Source organism: Durio zibethinus, chromosome 6 (assembly GCF_047325235.1).
Source record: "Durio zibethinus cultivar Kanyao isolate XHJ-2024 chromosome 6, ASM4732523v1, whole genome shotgun sequence".
Taxonomy (NCBI): Eukaryota; Viridiplantae; Streptophyta; class Magnoliopsida; order Malvales; family Malvaceae; genus Durio; species Durio zibethinus.
The window spans coordinates 19,447,654-19,470,596 of NC_143167.1; the positions used below are offsets into that span (position 1 = coordinate 19,447,654).

General features: G+C 30.2%; 1 non-coding gene across 1 annotated transcript; it reads right to left on the bottom strand.

The window, feature by feature from the left end:
- Positions 1 to 22,628: 22,628 nt before the first annotated feature.
- LOC149518473 (small nucleolar RNA R71) lies at positions 22,629 to 22,735 on the bottom strand. Its single transcript, XR_016343378.1, has one exon. It is a non-coding gene; the product is annotated as a small nucleolar RNA R71 (small nucleolar RNA).
- Between the last annotated feature and the right edge of the window lie 208 nt (positions 22,736 to 22,943).

Consider the following 22,943-nt stretch of genomic DNA (forward strand, 5'->3'; position numbering starts at 1 on the left):
TAAATTATCTTCTATCTCTTTTCTTAGCCTTTTATTCTTTCGTTCCAATTATCTCTCTCATATTGGAGCTTTTTCTTGGCAATCACCACTTTCAATAAAGGATCATGTGGGGTTGGTTTCATGGGGCAATTAGATTTGCACTCTTAAGGGATCACAATGCCTTTGGCTCTCCTGGTATGCCAAACAAAGTACTTAGGTGTGACATCATATGTAAACCTCCTTTAGCCGACCCTAATAGTTTTTTTCCAAGCTGTGGTGATTTCTTCTAGCCTCTTGAGAGTTCATTTATTAGTGAATGAGAATTTTAATTAGTTGAGATCACATGTCATCAAAATAAACAGCCCATATCCTAACTACCTTTTTACCATTGTTAGGGCATAACTGATAGCACTTCATAAGCCTAAGAGAGAAACTCAAGGTTGACTTCTACAACTATATAGTGTAGGACTATGTCACATCCATAGTGCTTTCATTTCACCTTTTGACTGGTAAGCTTTTGCAAATATGAAACTCAATCTTCCTTTGATCTTGCCTTTAGCCATTTGTTATTGTGAAATACCTTGATAGGAATGTTGGAAGTGAGGTAAGGCTTGCAAAACTTATTCTATATACATTCGAAATGGCTCTTCATCCAAATGTAAAGTAGTTGCATGTATCCATTGAAATGTCATTTCCTATTTCAATAACAATGATTCAAGCTTATGATGGTTTTTGCCAAAATAGTTGGTGCCACATTGATTTTTATGCTCAATTTGGCCTACACAGTCTATTATAGCCACTTTGATATACCCTAGAACTTTCGAGAGAACCACCAATCCATATACGGCCAAGGTAATAGCAAATATGCCTGGCTCATCATCTAAATTATCATTAATGAAGTTTGTAAAAAACTCCATGGAATCCTTTTACTTTCGCCTTTTGGTCTAACACATGTATCGATCTACAATAAATTGATCTGAGCATTTTGGTACATTTTTTGCAATAACCTATCTTGTTTGTCTAATAGATTTTATCTAGATTCGGTGGATCCTGTCAAAGCAAAACCATGTACTTTTCAATGGTAAGTACCATATCTACTTCATTGAATACAAAACATTGATATGATGGGTTTTAGAATCGTACCATGGCTTTGATCAAATTGTTGTCCACCTTTCAAATGCTTCCTACCTTGTTTTGTTCAAATGCTTCTAGAAACTGCCTAAATTTGCTAAATCATTTTTTTAGGGATCCATAAGTACCCTTTCAGGAAGTTTTGATACATGATCCTAGGTAAACATTCTCCCTGGTTGCGCTAGACTTCCTCTAACTTGACTTCAACTGATCAAAAGATTCATAACAAGTTAATGAAGACTTCAACTGTATTTGGCTCTCAATGGATGTGAGATTTAATCTACAACCAATTGTTATGTGGCTAATGCTTCCTATATGACAATTTAATAATATAAATGTAGAAAGTCAAATAATCAAACAATAAACAAAATATTAAAAGCATTCTTTCGTGTAACCTAAATTGGGTTAGGTTCATAACAAGGGTGGGTATGGCTCCACCTTAATGTTGGCCATTTAAATGTTATTTATATGTAGGGCTAGGTTATTTGACTATTAAAAGTTCACAAATTGCTCCTCATATCATTGTCTATGACAAATTAGTAAGGCTTTCCAATCCTCACCCATCACAGGCTACCAACAGAAATGATTCAATTTAAGTGAGAGTATTTTGCTAGCCATTGTGAAGATTATCATCTCATGAGAGCATGATACTTTACTCCCTCTTAAAAGGGATAAAACTCAGATGTAGAGCTCATGTGATGCACATACATGTGATAGTATATATGAAAGAACACATATATTGTTATTCGCAATTTTCCCAAGTCAAGTGAAAGAATAGAAAACAATAAAGTTAGTAATGAACATAAAAATGATCAATAATTTAAGAGCAACCAAACCAAAAATAAGGATAATTTAAAATTAATTAATGGCCTAACTCTCTATGATGCTCCTAGTAGAGTCGTCAAACTTTCATAATGCCCGTAAACCTATTACTAGACACAACTTTAGAAGTCACCACCAATCTTTTTTATTTAGGTGCAATTGACCACCAAATGAATATGCCCTTATAAGGATATCCTAAACTTGACTAAGGGTATCTAGAAAATAGGTTATGGTTTTCATTTCATAACTAGATTTAGGAGTACAGTTACGTGTAGGGAAAGTTAATAAGTTTTGGTCTTCATTTCATAACTAGATTTGGATATACAGTTACATATGGGTAAGGTTATAACACTCATAAAACAACCATCCTAAGATAGTACCAATTAAATCTAAATTATCCTAAAGTCTTAACTAGATGGTCATTTTATTTATGGCTGTTACTTCATTTAAACATTTACATATCGAAAAGAATTTCAGGTTTTCCTTACCATTTTATGGAATTCCTAAAAAATTATCCTCACCTTAAGTGTTAAAAGAACCTATTCGTTCTCTTGAAAAGGTTTTATTGTTAGATTTTTTCAATCATTTATTTAATTTTCTTTTATTCTAATTTTTACTTTAATTTCTTTATCTTATTAAAAATATATACAAACTTTCCACCATTTTGGAAATATGTAAAATATTTTATCTCTAGGAATTCTTAAAAAAATCAACCATTCTTGAGTTTCTGGAATTTTACCATGAATTTGTTTTATTTTTGTTTTCAAAATCTACAATTTCTTATTCCTATTTTTTCATGCTTGAAAATTATCATCATCATCATCATCATCATCATCATCATCATCATCCTCATCATCATCATTATTGAAATTTCATCTTATTTTGCCTTAATTATGGCAAAATTTAGAAATAAGTTTTTTGCTTAAAAATTTTTAGAAAATCAACCATTCTCGATTTCTTAGATTTTCATTTGAATTTTTTTATTAATCTTATGTTTTATTATCAAATAATTAAACATTTTTCTAATCTAAATAAATAAGCAAGTAAGAAAATTTAAATAAGAAAAAGAAAGTTACCAATTTTTAGGTTGAAACCCAAATCATAATGGGTTCATGCTTGAAAATAAGCATGGTCTTTACTTTGCAAATGGGCTTAGACATACAAGGATTCAGTCCAAGTTTGAAGCATCTAGTCAAGTAGGGATACGGGTTGACGCTAGGTCAAATGATCCATTAACAGTGTAATTTTGGCTTTAGTATAAAGGTCCCATTTTGTTTCATTTTTCATTTTCATGCTTTGCTTTCTCTCCTTTAAGGTTGGTTATCTCTAGCCTCTTTTTAAACCTTAAATGAATCGCAACCACTAACTTCAAGCAATGCAGAAACTGGTGGTTCCCTTCCACGCAGGTTGCCTCATTCTATCACCAATTGGAATTCGATCAAGCATAAAATTTCACTAATTTTCAAAAGTTATCCTTTAATGGCCTAGATCTGAAGCTGAAGCTGTCGCTTATCCACTATTGTTTCAACCTTTTTTCTTCACTAATTAGGCTGAGATTTTAGTATGTCAGTCTTTTCCTCATACTATTTTCCTAGTGAGTCCCAATCTCTCAAGGTCATGTTGACCATCATCAATCACCACAATTGTCACCACCGGTACTATCAACAATATGTTTTTGATTCTTTTGTCTTTCAGCCTTTGTATTGCCCTTTGTTGTTCTTGATTACTATTCCTGATTCCTTTTTTGTCTATAATTTGTTTCATGCCATATATTGTGTTTGACTATTGGGGATGGTTCTACTTGATGCCTTCTTTCGTTGCTAAAAATGTTAATTTGTAGGTTTTAAATAGGCTTCGATTGTGGTTAGGTTTCAGGTTGATTGGGCTTTATCTCTAATAAAAAATTTTTTTCTCTATTTTTTGTGAATAATAGTAAAGGTTCTTAGTCAAGGTGAAATGGACACAAAGTGGTGTTGGCTTTGGAAAGAAGTATGGCAAGAAAACCTGATTGCTGTTTATGATGAAAGAATTATGGTGGATGTCAGCGAGCTAGTGAGAGAGCAGTAGTGATGTTGCTTATGGAATATGTTTTGACGTGGACTAAATGATGGTTGAAGTTGAATCAATGATGATGGCTATTAGGCTATTGAATTTTTGATGGCCAAATAAAAATTGAAGCTCCTGTTCTTCTAGTTCTTTTTTTGTTTTGATTTTGCCTTGTTATTTAGTGTGGCATATTGGTAGTGGACAACTGATGGTGGTGGCTAAAAGGAATAACGTTGGGCTATTGAGGTTGGTGGCAAAATCAGCTTAGGTAGAAGTTGGTGGTGGCTTGGAGGTTGTTATTTTGTATGGCTGCTAGTGATATGGGCAACATTGAGGTGTTGGTGTCATGGTGGGACTAGGGAATTATTTTTGTATGTAGAAAGAGGTTTTAAAAAGGGTGTTGGTGACAATAAGCTTAACTAGCTGCTATTTATCGAGTATCACTCGATTACTTATTGTAATTGTTTTTCTTTGTCATTGTTTTGTTCTGTTGATTATTGCCTATTTAAATAGCCAACTAGACCTAATAGAAATAGAACTCTAAATCAAGGCAAAGTCTCAATTTGAAATGGGATTTCTTATTACTTTGAGCAATAAAATCCAATCCCGTTATCTTCAAAGGACTCTATCTTTAAAAACAAATCTCTTTCGTTTGTTGTTTCAAGGATTATCACTTTCTACTAATAATAAAATCAAGTAAAAATAAAATGGTAATTGGGCTTTTGGTTTAGAGAGCTTGAAATCTAAATGAACTTATATTTAAATGAGTCATTTTAAAATCTAATTAAAAATTAACGGATCAATGATTTGAAAGTAATAATTGGGATTTGAAATTGATTTTGAAGAAAATAGAGTGTTGACATATTGTCAAAACATCTAGATGCAAGAAATGAACCATCTTTGAACATTTGAGTGAGCCAAAGTAAAATCATCTTTACTTTATCTTGTGAATGCCTCATATCCTTAAGTTGGTTTTACATATATACCATTTTCCCTTTGGATAATCAACTTTAGCTTGTAAACTAACATTTGGGAATGAAGTTTGTTGGACCATAAGTTAAGTAAGATGAGCACATAAGGAAGAAGGTGTACCAAATATATCAGCTACACGTGGCCTAATCCTAAATTCAAAGACTTGGGTGCGAGTGGTCTGCAGCTTCCAATAACTTGAAACTAAGCTTATGGATTGAATTCGAGATAAACAGATGTGTCATCACCATATTTCTAAATTATGCAAGAAGCATAGCTTTTTAATAAGTGCATGATTCACATTGCTTAAAATGAAGCATGGTAAAAAATTATAGCAATAATGAAAATGTTAAAATGACGCATTCATAAAATAATTTTCATTACACTAATAATTTTGGATTTGTTTACAAAATCACCATATCCCTTTGAACATTTATGGATACGATCAAAAAGTTTCTTATATGCAAGTGGTCACTAAAGCTCTTGTAACTATATTTGATTAAAAAACAAGTTATTGTTTATAAACTCTAAACAATAAAAAACACAACATTAAACATTGTAAACCAATTTCTATGCATGAACCAAAAATGGTGTTGAATCACATTTATGCTTTGTGATGCTTCCTATTTTCTTTGTTAGCCGATTTTTACTTACTTTATTGGATCGACGTTGTCATGCTTGCGTACCCTCTTTTTCAATATGCTCATCTCAAATTTAAGAACTAATCCATTTTGATTTATTGTAGCCTTTGCACTCAACTATTTTGTCTGTGCCTAAAATAGTCATTGCTTTATTCCTTTTATAGTACATAATATCTTTAATTCGTGTTTTACATGTTTCTTACCATATGGCATACACTAGTGGCGTATATTATGGAGACCACATGCAATTTTCTCAAAAGTAAATAAAAAAATACTAATACTATATTTGAATAACTAAATCAAAAGAAAATGAAAATAGATCAATATTATATACATTAAAAAGAAAAAACCTAGAATATCCCCTACTTTGTCGACCATGCATCACTATAGTAATCTTTAATCAATTTCATCCTTGTTCGAACAATTATGGGTTCCAAGAAAGTATTGTATACAAGTTATTAATAAAATAATTAACATTTTAATCTTAATAATATTATTCTTCAATTGAATAAATAAAAAAAGTGAACAACTAGCTTTACATACAAGTAATTGGTTCTTTGTCCACTAGATTTAGGGGTGTGGGTAAGCATTGATTAGGCCATCTAGTCTATTATCATGATGTTGACTCACATATAGTGGTCTTAACACCATCAGTAAGACTAGAAGACTTGTGCTCAACGAATGGCATATTCTAATAGTCAATATGGGTGGAGTCTCAATAGTTAAAGACTTAAAAGATGGGTGCTATATTGTTGAAGGGTTTATGGGTAGAGGCTCGATCACCTAATGCTATTTGAATTGAGCATGTATTGATGGAGTGTTAAGACAATTAGGACCTCAGAATAATTCTCTCAATGCAAATGTAGATGTAGATCCAAATCTAACTTTGGATTTGTTAGAAACATTTCTTTTAGCCATTATAATTGTAAAATATAACATAAATAATAATAAAATTAGATTAAACAAAATATAACAATATATTAAATAACATATATCAACAACATGGTGATCAACATATGATAATATAAATGCAACGACAACATAATTTAGCAACATATTTCAAGCATATCTGAATACATGAATATCTTAAAATAAAAATATAACATGTTATATTATATCTCAAAGAATGTCACAAGTAATAAAGTTAAATACACATAAATTTATCATCATTCATAAGCAAGAATTCATGTTAATCATTTTTATCTTTCTCTCATCTTCATCTTTTTCATCTTCTTCACCTTCATCTCCCCCATCTTCTTCTTGTGCATATTCCTCTTCATTATGTTGTTCTTGAAAATTAACTTCTTAAATAACATTAACAACTATTCTAAGATTGTCAAGTGCCTTTGCACATGTAACAGTTTTTGTACCAGACATTCATATTTTTTAATAAACCCTTTTGTAAAGGTCAATTAAATTTTCATCACGAGTACTATCGACAAATCTATTCTAGCCATTATTTTGAACATAGCCTACCAATCTTGACGAACTCTCCTTTTAGATGGATAAGTATTATAGTACACTTTTGAGCTTGCATAGTTAACATAAATAGCTCATTACTAGCAAGTACTAAGTTGTATTTAACTTCAAAAAGATCATGATGGGGATCTACACAAACACCTTTTTTTTTGTATTGAACTAGTAATATTTAAAAAATATGAGCCTATGGTCATTCCCAAAATATTTCAACTTAATGGTGCCTACAAAGATACTATAAAAGTCAACTTCGAAATCACTATAACAATTTTCTTTCATGCATACACCACCATTTATTGTTCTTCGAGTTAGCCTATAATCTAATGTATCAAACTTTTAACCATTGATAAAATATTCTTGGTAACACCTTGCCATACATCTTGAGCCATGATAGAGCTTAATGATATGAGAATTAATTTCATTAGCCTATTCTTGAACCTAAAAAAATGTAAATAGTAATTTTCGTATAAAAATATAGTGTCATAATTAATCTATTTAAATTTAGACCCTAACTTACAAATTATTTAAATGATTTCTTAAATCTTGCTTCGTGTACTTTCTTTAATTCTTTATCATTCATTAACGATAGATCTTTTTCACAATCTCATCAAACCATTTCTTAAATCTTGCTTCATGCACATTTTCTGATTGAATCTTGTTTGCACATTAAGCTCAAATACAATGTGTATAAAGATGCAATTTCCTCTACATTATGCACCTCACATATTGACCCTTTAACACAAGCTAGATTTTTCACTTTTTTCTTAAGATGTTGCGAAAACCTAATCATCGTTATTGAAATAAAATTGATTATGTTAGCTTAAAGACTTCAATTAAACCAAGAAGGGATGAATTAGTTGATAGTAAAATTTTCAAATTTAATATCCAGTAAGTGCAAAATTCACAAATCAATTATTTCTAAGCAAAGAAACACACCAAATATGAGTATACAAATAATCTTAAAACCGAGAGATAGAGATAGAGAATCAAATATCAAAATTTATAAAGGTTCGACCTTTGCTTTAGGCACCTACGTCCTTTCCTTTAGCCTTACTTGCTAAGGAGTTTAATCTACTTTGTGTTGAATGTTACAACCTAGCTCTTTAATGCCCTATACAATCAATAACATAATCTTTTAAGGGTTATCCCATCCCTTAAGCTGATAACCTCACAATACAAGTTTTGAAGCATTTTACAAACTAAAGAAACCTCTTTAAGGTTGGGTGTTTGCTAATTTGAAATACAAATCAAGATAAAGAAAAACATCAAGAGAAAATACAATAAGAATTTATGCACTTTTCTCACAATAAAATGCTCTTTAATGCTTGAAGAAGATGGCAGATGAAAGTAATAAGTTTTCTTGGCTCTTAATAGCTTGAAATGTGGTGGGAGACTTGCTTTTATATGTAGAGAGTGGAAAATAACCATTGCTTGCATTAAATGTTTGAAGCATGCAAAATTTCAAATAAAAAAAGTAACCATTAGGGCTTTTTGGGCACGAGGGGATCGATCCTCTCAATGTTTTCAGGATCAAGCGCTTATGATTGCACTAAAAGCTATAATTAATAGTGAAGGTGCAACTTTATTTTCTTATTCTTTTTTTGGTAGTGCAAAGCCTCGTACTAAGCAACAAGTTAGGCTACCACACACTGGAATCTTATCTGCCATAGGATATCTCACCTAGATGAATCAGTATACAAGTCTCTAAGGGAGACTGTTGGACCCTATAATCCAAGAATCTCTCCCACCAATAGTACTTAGGGGACTTGAACCTTTTGCTTTGATACCGATTTTCAAGATCAAGTGCTTACCATTATACCAAAAGCTATAGCTGATAGCAAAGGCGTAATTTTATTTCCTTATTCTTTGTTTTTTTGATAGCACAAAACCCTGTACTAAGCGACAGGTGTACATAAAGGGCTCTGCAAAGCCTTTTTGGGATACCTCACCCATTGGGCCTCAATAGGTTGGGCTGCCACACATTAAAATCCTGTCCACCATAAGATACCTCACCCAGATAAACTAACATTTTGAGTCCTTAAAGGAGATCATTGGACCTCATAATCCAAAAGATTAAATACATTTGGTTTTATTCGATGTATATTGCATAAGTAATATTCATGACATATACTACCTCTCAAATAGATACATTCATTGATACTAGACAAAACCACCAACTTTTGCCTCATATGGTAAGTGAATCAACAAATACTCCATATAATCAAAGAAACCCAAAGGAAAGATCTTCTCTAATTTGCAATTTGTTTCAATAATGTTCTTTTCCAACAATTTCATTTGATGTATATGTAATTCGGTTGAGCAAATATCTCTAAAGAAATACGATAATAGGGTTATTGCATCCTAAGTTGAGTTAGGCAGAAGTCACAAAAGGCAATTAGAAGCAACCATTGTATAAAATTATAACAATCATGACTTTTCTTCTTATGAAATTTGCTTTCCTTAACTTTAAAATAGTGAGCTATGTTCGACGCAAACCCATTAGGAAGTCTCAACTATTTCTCCTAAGCACATACTGTCTTTTAATCCTCCTTGCTTAAAGTGTATGATGCTTTGGGCTTGAATGTTCTCCCATTGCTTTCCATCAATACTAGTTCCCTTTATTTGCAGAGAAGTGTCATATCTAATTTACATTAGTGTTATCTTTTGTTCTGCCTTTGACATCATCATTGTATTGAATAAATTATCAAATACAATTTTCTCAATATGCATAACATACAAATTATGATCAATAAGAATGGGGTGTTAATAAGGTAACTCCAAAATAAGCTTTTCATTACCCAATAATAAGTTGCACCATAACCTCTTAGCTTTAGTTCAAAGCATTTTGTGCCAAATGTGATATTTTGTATGCAATCAATTTGTCTCAAAATTTTTATACCTAATAATCTTTGAATCAAAGGATTGTGCTCAACACTTTTGCAAAATATATCTTTTTGTCTTTTAAAAGGATAATTATGAGGCAAAAACTGATGATCATAATAAAAAAAAACTTCTTTTCATGATCCAATCTGATTACTTGTGTATGTTCCATGCAATAAAGATATAATAACCTTTCATAAATACTCTATCCAGACAATATGCCATACGTAGGAAAGTCATTAATTGTCTATAACAATGTTGCCATTAATAAATAAAAATGTTGTTTTATGTGAGCATCATAACTTTTAAGACCATTATTCCACAATATTTATAACTCATCTATCAAAGGCTTTAAGAAAACATCTTTATTCTGTGAAGGACTACACTTTCCCGAGATGACCATATTAAGGATCAAATATGATTAATTCATGCACATCTATGGGGGTAAATTATATATAGTGAGCACAAATGGAAAACAAGAATAATGTCTTGCGTGCCAAATAGACAAAATCATTGGCACATGTTAGCCTTGAATTGATCCTTATTTTGAAATGACAAAACATTAAAGCTAAATAAACTTGATCAAGATTTTAAAAAAGGATTTATTTAGTACATGTTCTTAAGTTTTATATTTTGGTACTAAATAAATAATACGATTTTCAAAGCTTAAACAAACCTTTCTTTGTTTTCATATTTCTCAAATCAAATCTATCTTTAAAGATTATTTATTTAAGCTTAAATGAAAGTCCAATTGTTGTTTGTAAAGTGAACTTATTCATTTTGGACTTAATACAATTTTGATAATATTGGTTTTGAGAAATAGATTAACTTAAGAAAGCTGTTTTACAATAAAAAAATTTTTCAACATTGAACTTGTTTTGTTTTTTTGTATTAATTCACAAAGTCTTAATATTTGAATTTTATATGGTTGGAAAGATCTTTGAGTCTACTTTCTAATGGGTTAAACAAAATCAAAATCCAAATTTTTTAAGAAAAGATTTTGAATTTTTACTAGACACTCTGCAATTGTAAAAAAAATTGCACAAGGGGTAACTTTGAAAATTCATTATAATTCTTAGTCAATGAATTAGGTGATGTATTGTATATGGATAGAAAGCCCTTTAATTCTAGTTTATAAATCTTCAAACGTTTTGTAATTTAGATTTATATAACTCAAGATATGATCAAATTAGTGAGTAAAGTGCAAAATATGAGACAACCACCTAGCCATTGACAGGATCGATCCCCTCATGGAATGGATCGATCTGATCTGGGTAAATACATCTCCAATGGCTATTTTATCAACCATTCAATGGGTACTTTCATTTTTTAAGCATTCCCAATGGCTATTTCCTCAATTTCTCTATAAATTGGACATTCTAACACACCGAGAAGATTGATGAATCAAGAGAGCAAGAGCTAACAAGCCATATTTTCATTTTCTCTTTGAATCAAGAGTTTTTAGAGCTTAAATTCAATATCCTTTGTTTTTTTGTATCCAAAATATTGTTGTGTTTTCATTGATCATTTTCTTTGTACTTCATGAGGCAAACACTCAACCTTGAGAGGTATTTTAGTTTGTAAAAATTATTTGATTATCTTGTAAGCAAGAGGTGAGGTATCCTTTTGATTTGTAAGGGTAGAGGTTGTTATCTAAGCCTTGAAAAAAAGATAGAGATTTAGTACAAGATAGGTTTGTATCTTGTACGAATTTTTCTTCAATTAATGGATTGAAGCCTTGGTGTGGACAACCAAGAGAGATGACGTAGGTACCTTGTGGAGAAGGACCGAACCTCTATAAATTATTGTGTTTGATTTCTCTATCCCTATCTCCTTACAATTTATTGTTGTTTATATTTGATTTTAGGTTCATTAATTGCTATTGTTTGCATTATTTTTTCATCAAAGTTGCTTATTGTTTTAATTTTCATTCAACTATATTGAAATAATTGTTTGAGAAGAATTTGAAGAAATGTAATTCACCCCCCCTTTTGGATCACCATCTCACCTATAAAGCTAACAATTAGTGTCAGAGCTTTGGTCTCATTTTTGTAGGTTTAACCATCTTGAGAAAAGATCTTATGGCTCAATTTTGGTTCCAAGATGGTGAGAAAGTCCTCAAAGCTCCTATGGTTGATAAATTTAAACTTTGCGAATGGAGAAGGAGGATGAAAATGTTCATTATGGCCCAAGATTTTAGAGCTTGGAATATGATTGAAAAAGGGTTTGGAACTCCTTCAAATGATGCAAACTACATGAGGCAAGTGATGGATGATGTCAAGGCTAAGTGCTTACCATATGGAGCTCTTGACTCCCACAAATTCAACTTGGTATCAAAGTGTCTAACCTCAAATGAGATATGAGAGAAGTTGGAGGAAATACATGAAAGACAACAATCCAACCGAAATGCATCATGTCTCATGGCTCTTGAAGATTCGGAGGTAACCTCTAATTCTATTGATTCAAATTCATATGCTTTTGATAAATTGCAAGATGCTTACAATGAGCTATATGTTGAATGTGAATCAATGAAGAGAAAATATAAGAAAATGATTTCAAATTTGAATGTAGAGAATGAGTTTTTAATGAATACATAAAATGTTTTGGAAAAAGAAAATGAAAAATTGAAAATAGATTTTGAAACCTCTTAATGTAGAAATGAATTCTTAGAAAAAGAAAATTTTGATTTGAAAAAGAAATTTGATGATTTGATGAATGAAAAATAAAATCTTTTAAAGAATTCATTTAGTACTAAAATAATTAAATGCAATTTTTATAATTTTCATGGTCATACTATACATGTCCTATTAGAAGAAAAGTTTCATTTAGAATTAGGCAAGTATGGGTTCCTAAAGGAACAAGAGTCTTGGTCACTAACTTTAAAGGACCCAAAGTAATTTGGGTACAAAAAATCAAATGAGATTGTCTCTTGTAGGTGTGCTAGAGCAAGGAGCTACAATGTGAGATTGAAGATTGAATACGCTAGACACACAATGGAGATGGGTAACCTCTAAACTTTTATTTGAAGAGAATTTGAATTTGGTTACCTATTCTTGATGAAATTTAAATGCTTAATTGATTATGCAAAATTTGGTTGCCTATTCTTGTTAGACATGGAATGCTTAATGGATATTGGTATATACCTTATTGATATATATTGAATATACCGATTTTACTTGAGAAAATGTGAGCTTGAATTGAACATGCTTATTTTGCTTTTAAGTATGCTTGAGATACTTGTTGAAATTGATTACGGTGTTAATTTGCTATTTACTTAAATGATTTTGGCATAATGGAAATGATTTTATGAGTTTTATATATAATGATTTGTGATTGTTGCATATGCCTACAAGACCATGTTGATTAAAATTACTCAATTTGTTTTTAATGCTTGGAAGGTGTGAAATATTTTTTTTAAACTTGATTGCTATATTCTAAATTGCTATAACTCTTGATTTGTGAATTAATGAACATCTTGTGCTTAAATCGTATATATTGATGTTTGATTGTTCATCTCTTGATTTCTTATGAAATAGTCTTGAAATATGCTTTAATTATTTATCTTTATTAATTCAAGATTTATTTCTTCTCTTGTGTTGATGAATTGATGAACATTATGTGCTTAAATGGAATATATTGATTCTTGGTTCATCTCTAGTCTTGGTTAAGATATATGCTTGTATGATCATTAATTCAATTTGATCTTAATGCTTGTGGTTTAAAATGCTTGAATTGTTAACCTCTTGATTTGTGATTTTGAATATGATGAACTACTTACTTGTAAATGATATGTGTTATTGGTTCATCTATTGTTCTTGTCAAGTGTGTGCATATATGATAAACATGATTTTTCTTGACTTGAAATGGTTACAACATGACTTAAGTAAATGAATTTCTTATGATGCTTATTTTTAGCTCAAGTCATTGTTGATTATAACCTATAATTTGTGTAGACATATTTATGCTTTTGTGTTAAAAATTTTCTTGAATATGTTTTTGATGATAAATATGTCTTCCTTGAGTTTTTAGTTTTGATATGGCCTAAAATTTATTTTGGCATATTCTTCGATGATTTATTGAATATATATGAATATTGAATATGTCTTCTTTGTGTTCAATATTTCTAAATGATCTAGAAAAGATTCATATTTTCTACATTACATGAAAACTTTAGCTTTAGTGCCAATATTGTGATGTTTGATTCTTAACTTGATATATGGCCTTTAGCTTAAGTATATATCTCCCTTACAATTGGCAACTTGTGCTTAGTGAATAAATTTTCTTTTGCCTATAATGACTTAGAATTTGGAATTGTTTTCTAACAATTGGTATAATTTTTATCAATTGCTTTTCTTGATGCTTCTAATGAAAATCCTTTGTTAAGAATATTTTCTAAGTCTATGCTAGGAGAACTTGAAATGAGCATAAATGAGCCTACATTTTTGAAATTTCAAGTATAGCAAACAAAGCATGTCATCCTTATCAATTAAGCCCAAGTACATCAACGACTAGCTCAAATGATGTGGATTGGAGAATTCAAAGCCAAATGAGCACAACAACAAAGCTTGACATGGATAGAGGTAAATGTATAGACTTTATGATATGATGTATGAGTTTGGATACATATACATGCTTGCTTTGATATATGCAAATATATGATTTTATGCTAGAACATATGAACACATTGCACAAATTAATCACCAAGCCACTTGGTAGATATTGTTCTAACATTTTTGAAAGCTTGGATTGATTAATTCACCTTCATTGATATTCATGCCTTGTTCTTGATTACTTCGATTAATAGTTTTTATTGCATGAATATTTGTTTGAATCTTTGGACATGGATATGAGTTAAATATATTGATTTTGTTTTAATCTTTCAATTGCCTTGACTCATGGATTATGAACTTACAAATTTGAAATTTATATGCATGTTCATTGATTGAGATCATTGAGATAACATGTACTACATTATGTCTAAATGTTTGTATCTTTATTTGGTATATTGCTATATGTGATTTGAAATGCTTTTGCATATGCTTGTATGGTTTTGGTTGAAAAATATGTTTGAATTGTATTTATGTACTTGCATATGTTTGGATTAAGAATACTGCTTTATATTGAAATAACTTGGATTATAATTGAATAATTATGCTTTCATTATTTCTTTGCTATAGCATATGTGCTCATCATGTTTGGAGAATCATGCTTATATAATCTTTGTTATGACATGATGATAATTGAACCTCATTGCTCATTAGTACTTATGATTTATTATATATATATATGAGCTTTTAGTTCTTGTTTAGATAGGATAGCTTATGAAAGATTACTATTATCATTTATGCATATATTGAATAAATCTTTCATATGCTTAAAGTATGTTTGTTCTATGAAAGTAGTTGGATAAAATTGGTAATAATTGGTATCAAAATTGCTAAAGATTTTTTTTTTTTTTTGCTTTTATAGATGATTATTTATGTGCTTATCTTTGATATAGCTTGTACCTTTCATGCAAAATTGTGTGTGCCTTAAATTGATTAATCCTTATTTTAAAAATGAGGAAAAATCTTATAATACAATTTTGCTTGATTTGTTTTGTGCTAACAATTGGTATGCTTCTTGATGACATATCTTTAACAATTGGTATCCATAACAATTGGTATGAGCTTGTATGCATGTACTTGAATTTATGTTTAATTGCTATTGATGTTTTAGGTTTTAAGCACATCTTATGATAACATGATTTATGAGTAGATTGCATATCATTCATTATCCTTTGCTCATAAATTTCATGTAGTAAATTTGATGACTTATGCTAAAATGTCAAATTTGGATACACTTATACTTTTGTGCTTGAATACCTGTATGTGAACTTCATTGTGCATATTACACTTAATTACATGCATTCAAAATACTCTTGATATTATTGGTATCAAGCATTTTGTCTTATGCCTTGAATTGATCTCTCTTTCTTTTGAAATGACAAAAAGAAGGAGAGAGTTTAGATATATTTCTTGTTGTATGCTTATTACAATTGATATAGGAGTTTAAACATTTGGTATAAAAAGCATAAACAAAAAGGAGAAAAAATGTTTAATGAATATATTTGTTAATGATGTCTCTTTGTGTTTATTTGCTTATTAATATGCTCATGCCTTTTTGCTATGACAAAAATGGGGAGAAATATCATATAGACAAATTTGCTTATGCTTGATACACATATGTTTATGTGTGCTTAATTGCTATGTATGCTCTAACATATATTTGTTGAGTTGTGTTGGATTAGGATTCATAAATTGAGGGGGAGTTTTGCCATTGGATTAGGATACACAAATTGAGAGGGAGTTTTACCATGCATTGTTTAAGGGGGAGTTTTCCAAAATATTTTTTCAAAATCCTAAATGTTTTAAAGAAAGTTTTTCATCAAGCAAATTTATTTTTAAGTTTTGTCATATCAAAAAGGGAGAGATTGTTAGCTTTGAATTGATCCTTGTTTTGAAATGACAAAGCATTAAAGCTAACTAAATTTGATCAAGATTTTGAAAAAGGATTTATTTAGTACATGTTCTTAAGTTTTATATTTTGGTACTAAATAAATATTATGATTTTCAAAGCTTAAACAAACCTTTCTTTGTTTTCATATTTCTCAAACCAAATCTATGTTTAAGGATTATTTATTTGAGTTTAAATGAAAGTCAAATTGTTGTTTTTAAAGTGAACTTATTTATTTTAGATTTAATACAGTTTTGATAATATTGGTTTTGAGAAATAGATTAACTTAAGAAAATTGTTTTACAAGAACAAAGTTTTCCAACATTGAACTTTTTTTTTTTGTATTAATTCACAAAGTCTTAATATTTAAATTTTATATGGTTGGAAAGATCTTTAAGCCTACTTTGTAATGGATCAAACAAAATCAAAATCAAAATTTTCTAAGAAAAGATTTTGAATTTTTACTAGACACTCTGCAGTTGTTAGAAAAACTGCACAAGGGGTAACTTTGAAAATTCACTATAATTCGTAGTCAATGTATTAGGTGATGACTTTTATATGGATAGAAAGCCCTTTAAGTTTAGTTTCTAAATCTTCAAACGGTTTGTTATTTGAATTTATATAACTCAACATATGATCAAATTAGTGAGTAGAGTATAAAACAAGAGACAACCACCCAACCATTGACAAGATCGATCCCCTCATGGAAGGGATCGATTGGGTCGTGATTTTCAAAGGTAAATTGGGTCAAAACATGAACCAATCGATCCCCACATGGAATGGATCGATCAGGTCTGGGCAAATACATCTCCAACAGCTATTTTATCAACCATTGAATGGCTACTTTCATTTCCTAAGCATTCCCAATGGCTATTTCCCCAATTTCTCTATAAATTAGGTATTCCAACACACCGATAAGATTGATGAATCAAGAAAGCAAGAGCCAACAAGCCATATTTTTATTTATTTTTTTGAATCAAGAGTTTTTAGAGCTTAAATTCAATATCCTTCGTTTTTCTTGTATCCAAAATATTGTTGTGTTTTCATTGATCATTTTCTTTGTACTTTATTAGGCAAACACTCAACCTTGAGAGGTATTTTAGTTTGCAAAAATTATTTGGTTATCTTGTAAGCAAGAGGTGAGGTATCCTCTTGATTTGTAAGGGTAGAGGTTGCTATCTAAGCCTTGAGAAAAAGATAGAGATTTAGAACAAGATAGGTTTGTATCTTGTAAGAATTTTTCTTCAATTAGTGGATTGAAGCCTTGGTGTGGACAACCAAGAGAGAGGACGTAGGTGCCTTGTGGAGAAAGATTGAACCTCTATAAATCATTGTGTTTGATTTCTCCATCCCTATCTCTTTACAATTTATTGTTGTTTATATTTGATTTTAGGTTCATTAATTGCTATTATTTACATTATATTTTCATCAAAGTTGCTTATTGTTTTAATTTCCATTCAACTATATTGAAATCATTATTTGGGAAGAATTTGGAGAAATCCAATTCACCCTCCCTCTTGGATTACCATCTCACCTATAAAGCTAACAGCACATAAGCCTAATCATACATTTCAAGGTTTGGCTATAAATGATTTATGTGTACGATTGAGATGCTACCAAGCCTTACTGTCAATTGAGTGAATGAGTACTCCATCAAAACTGTGATTATGTGCATGCAGTGCCATATATTCTATAATTATTTTTGATAAATAAAACCTTTGAAGTCTTGGTATAAGAAGCAAGTAATGCAAAACTTTGTAAGAAATTTTGTTCGCCTTACCTTATCTGATTTGCTTGACTTATATTGAGGATGACTACATATCGAATAATAGATTAAATTAGCATTTTCTTTATAAAATAACATGCAATTATTCTTACATCAATGTATTTTTACTAAATCAAGGCCAAATTTCACCATCTTCTTCTTCGTTTGATAGAAGTTTTTTGACATATTATGATTTTTTAGAAGTATACCATTTATCATCACCATTAGACAATTAAAACATGTTTCACTTATGTTAAATTTTGACTTATAATTTAAAAGCTGTGACACAACAGATAATGTCGTATGCTTAGTGCAACCTTACCACAACGGTTTATCTGAATCATTTATAAAAGAAACAAAAGTTTGGTGTTCTAGAGTTCAAGTATTGCTCCTTATATTTTGACTAATTACAAAAAGAGTCAAAATTCGAATATAAAGCATCCATAACTTTCTGCCATATGGATTTTCTATTTTTACTCGACACATTGGATGAAATTCATCATCTCTATTTCTTAGTGATTGATCTTTTCAAACTTTTCCATGTGCATACCAATTCATGTAACCATTGCTAAAACCTTTATAATAAAGGTGCTTACGCACATTACTAACTTGATAAAATTGTTGATTTTGACATTTTGTGTAAGGACACTTAATTTTATCCCCATTAACATACTTTGTTTGAGAAAATGCAAAATTTATAAACTTTTCAACTTTTGACAAAAACTTATCAGTAATAAATCTTTTTATGCCTAATCAATGATACACCCAAGATCTATCTTTATCCATTTCGTAAGCCTAATTGATTCAAAAATATCATAAGCATACAATTATAAGATGATTTCAAATTATGCAAAACAAATTGAAGATATTGGAAATTCATATCCTAAGCACTTAATTAATGATCTATATCATACAATTTTACATAAATTTCATAAATTTCACAAATTCCACAAATCTCACATAAATAACACAAATTCCACTTCAACTTAATAAATGAAAAATTAATTTCACAATTCCATCAATTTTATGAATTCAACACCAATTTCATAATAATTCCATAAAAATTTCACAAATTCGAAATATGCATCACAATTTCCACAATAATTCCACACAAATTGCATAACAATTTCACAATCTCATCAACAATTTCACAAATTACTATCAAAACTGTAATTTTCTTTGATTTAGAAAAATTAATATTTACTAGCAAAAAATTACCAAATTGTTGTTTGTCCATAAAATTGAATAAGTAATAATTTCTTGGAACCTTAACTTGCAAAATTAAAATAAATTTATTATTTAAAAAATAGAAAATTAAAATAAAATGTACTAAAAATAATATTAACAAATAACATATTAAAAAAATCCTAAAAACTACTATAAAATGAAATTGAAAAAAATTAAAAAAAAGAAAAGAAAAATAGGGATTTACCTAGAGAGATTTGAGAATGGGAAGTAAGGCGATTTCCAGGTTTGTTCAAGGTTGAGGGTGTGTGTCAAAATTGCCAGAAGTGGGCTGAAAAATAAAGGAAAATGAAGGGTTATTTGGGGTTGTTTTTGCCAGCTCAAGCTTGCATCCAATTCAATGGTGACAAAGAGGCATCTGGTTGTCAAAGCAAACAGACATAGCAAAGTCGAGTGGGGCGACAAGGTCCTAGCTAGGGGACTAGGAGATAAAGGTGGTGAAGGAAAAGAAGGAATGAAGGAATGACAGAAAGAATTGGGGTTTTAAAATTAAAAACTATTAGCGACAAATTCTCCTCACTAATGTTAATTGGTTCAAAATTAACAACTAAAAAAATTAGTCTCAATTTTTTGTCATTAATATATTTATTAAAGCAAAAAAATAAAAAAATATAACTAATAAAAATTTCAAAATAAAAAATTTAAATTTTAAAATTTAAGAAAACGAGTACTAGGGATGGAAATTTTTATCAGTATTATTGGCTTTCATGACCAAAATCCATCGCTAAATTTGTCGTGTACCCTAGATATTTGGCACCAACAAATAGTGATGAGTTTAGTGACAAATTTAGGTTTAGTCACTAATACTTAGTCTTTAGTGACAGAATTCCGTTACTAGTTCCTTTGATAGTGACTAAACCATTCACTATTTAGATCCTTGATAGCACCTAAAAATATAGTGTTTTTACATGTTAAAATAGGTGCAAAAATCTAATTTTTGGTTGATTTTTGGTGCCTTAATGCCTATTTTTTGATTTTTAGGGTTTCAAGTTTGTAGACTTCATTTTCATGCAATCGATGCATGCAAGCATACAAGAGATACATTCGACCCTATCTTCGAAACCTATAGCCGAACCATATTGGTCCAAATTCATCAATCCATATGTCTAAGAAAGAGTTTTACTTGTACAAGGACACATCCACCTCTCCCATGATATTTGGCCAAAGAAAAAAAGTAAAGAGATAATGCTTATTTGGATAATGTGACATGCATTAAGATTCTATCATGATTCATCACATTCGACCACCTTTATCCTAAGAAGGATTGCATGCAATTTTAAGCTCACTTAGACACTACCTTATTTGGCTAAAGAGGTTTAATCCAAAAGTGACTCTCTTACTTAGCCATGAAGGAATTTAATTGCACAAAGACTCCCATCTCTTCCATTCAGCTAAGACACAATTCAAAAAGACTTCATGCAATTTTCACCCAACATGGAGACTAAATTCATTCGGCCAAAGAGAGTTTGAAAGGGATCATGACACTTTAGCTTAGCTTTGAAGAGTTTTGTTTGGAGAAGGATTTCATCTTTTTGAACTTCAAGAGTTTGGATAAAAAAAGCAATTATCCTCTCTTGAAACTGATCTTAGTTGAACCTAAGGAGAATATTTTATCAGGTGAAGATCAATGGCTAAGATCACCATCATATTTGGCCAAGGCATTAAAGAATGAAGAGTCTGCATTTGACATACCTCATTTGTAGATAAATATCAACCCTATCATGTAGTATTTGAATTTGGAAACAATTTTTGGAATCCTAGCCCCCTTGGCCGAATCCTTCACTATATATAAGGAGGCCATTCACTTCATTTCATCATTTTTCATCCTATTCTTCTCTTCTTTCTTTTTAGTCTCTTAGTTCTTTTTTTTTTTTTAGTTTAGTTATTGGGTTAAGTGACAAATTTGCCAATAACCACAAAAGCTTTCTTTTTTAAATTATTTTTTTCAATTCAAATAAGTATTTTTCCAAGATCTCTTTTTCATTACTTTTAGTTTTCAAATCTTATTTTTACATTCTTAATCTTGGCAAAGCATTCTTTTACAAGTTTGATCAAGTTTTCTTACTTTAGCTCAATACAAGTTTCAACCATTATTATTCTTTACAGTATTTCATGCAATTTAGTTTTCTTACTCTTTTATGCAAACTTAGACCATTCAATCTTCATCACTTGTTCTTATTTTTCAACTAGTTTTCTTTAGTTATTTGTGGCTACTCTCATTTATTTTCCAAGTGATAGTTGGTGAAGTTAAGATCTAAGCCTACAATCTTTCTTTTCTTTATTTTGTAATCAACCCCTAAATTTTCAATTTTTTAGACATAAGAATTTAGGCTGTCAACTTTCGTAATTGTGAGATACCTAACATTACAATCTATAATCCCTTGAGAGATGATACTGGAATACTTTTATTTTATTACTCGAACTGTACACTTGCAGGCTATACAAAAAGCAGCAATCAAATTTTTGATGCCTTTATCGGAGATTATAGCGGTGTTTTCAATATCAATAACAATTTCTTAAACCTTATAATTTAAACTCGTTTTCTTTTATTTGCTTTTATTTTTCTTTTATTTTGATCTTTTCTTGTTTGCATGTGCAGATCCAAAAGTGTTGACTTAGCTCTAGTTGATTAAAAGATTAAAAGAACATTCAAAAGAAGAAGAAAAAAGCAACTAGCACCACTTGCACCAACACATATAGTTAACGCAAACAATAAGGCTCAAAGAACTTTAAGGGATTATGCAATTCCCAATTCTGATGGTTTTTAACAATTTATGAGAAGGCCAACTATTCAAGCATACAACTTTGAGATAAAGCCTCTAATTATACAAATGGTCTAAATTTTTGTGCAGTTTTGAAGACTACCAAGCGATGATCCTAACTTTCATCTTTCTAATTTTCTTGAATTATGTGATACTTTTTGCTATAATGTTGTTTTTGATGAAGCTATTATATTAAAACTTAATTGACATCACTTGGCTCAATCATAACATAGGATGATTTGGTATGTGATACTTTTTGCTATAATGGTGTTTCTGATAAAGCTATTAAACTAAGACTATTTTTTTCTCTCAAGGACAAGGTGAAAAGGTTGATTGACATCACCTAGCCCAATGTCAATATGGGATGATTTGGTACAAAAGTTTATGGAAAAGTTTTTCCCATCAACCAAAATAGTCAAATTAAGGAATGAGATCACTACATTTTTGCAAGTTAATGGTGAAACATTATATGATGCATGGGAAAAATTCAAAGAGTTGTTAAGGAAATGCCCACATCATGGATTACTAATTGGCTTCAAATCTAGATATTTCAATGGTCCCACACCATCAATGAGAACCAGTTTAGACTTAACTACTAAAGGGGCAATTATGAGCAAGACTCTTGATAAAGCCAATGAAATGATTGAAAAGATGGTTGCTAACAATTACTAGTGGGGCATGGAGAGAAAGGTAAGTAAAATGTCTGCTGGTTTATTTAAAATAGATGCAATC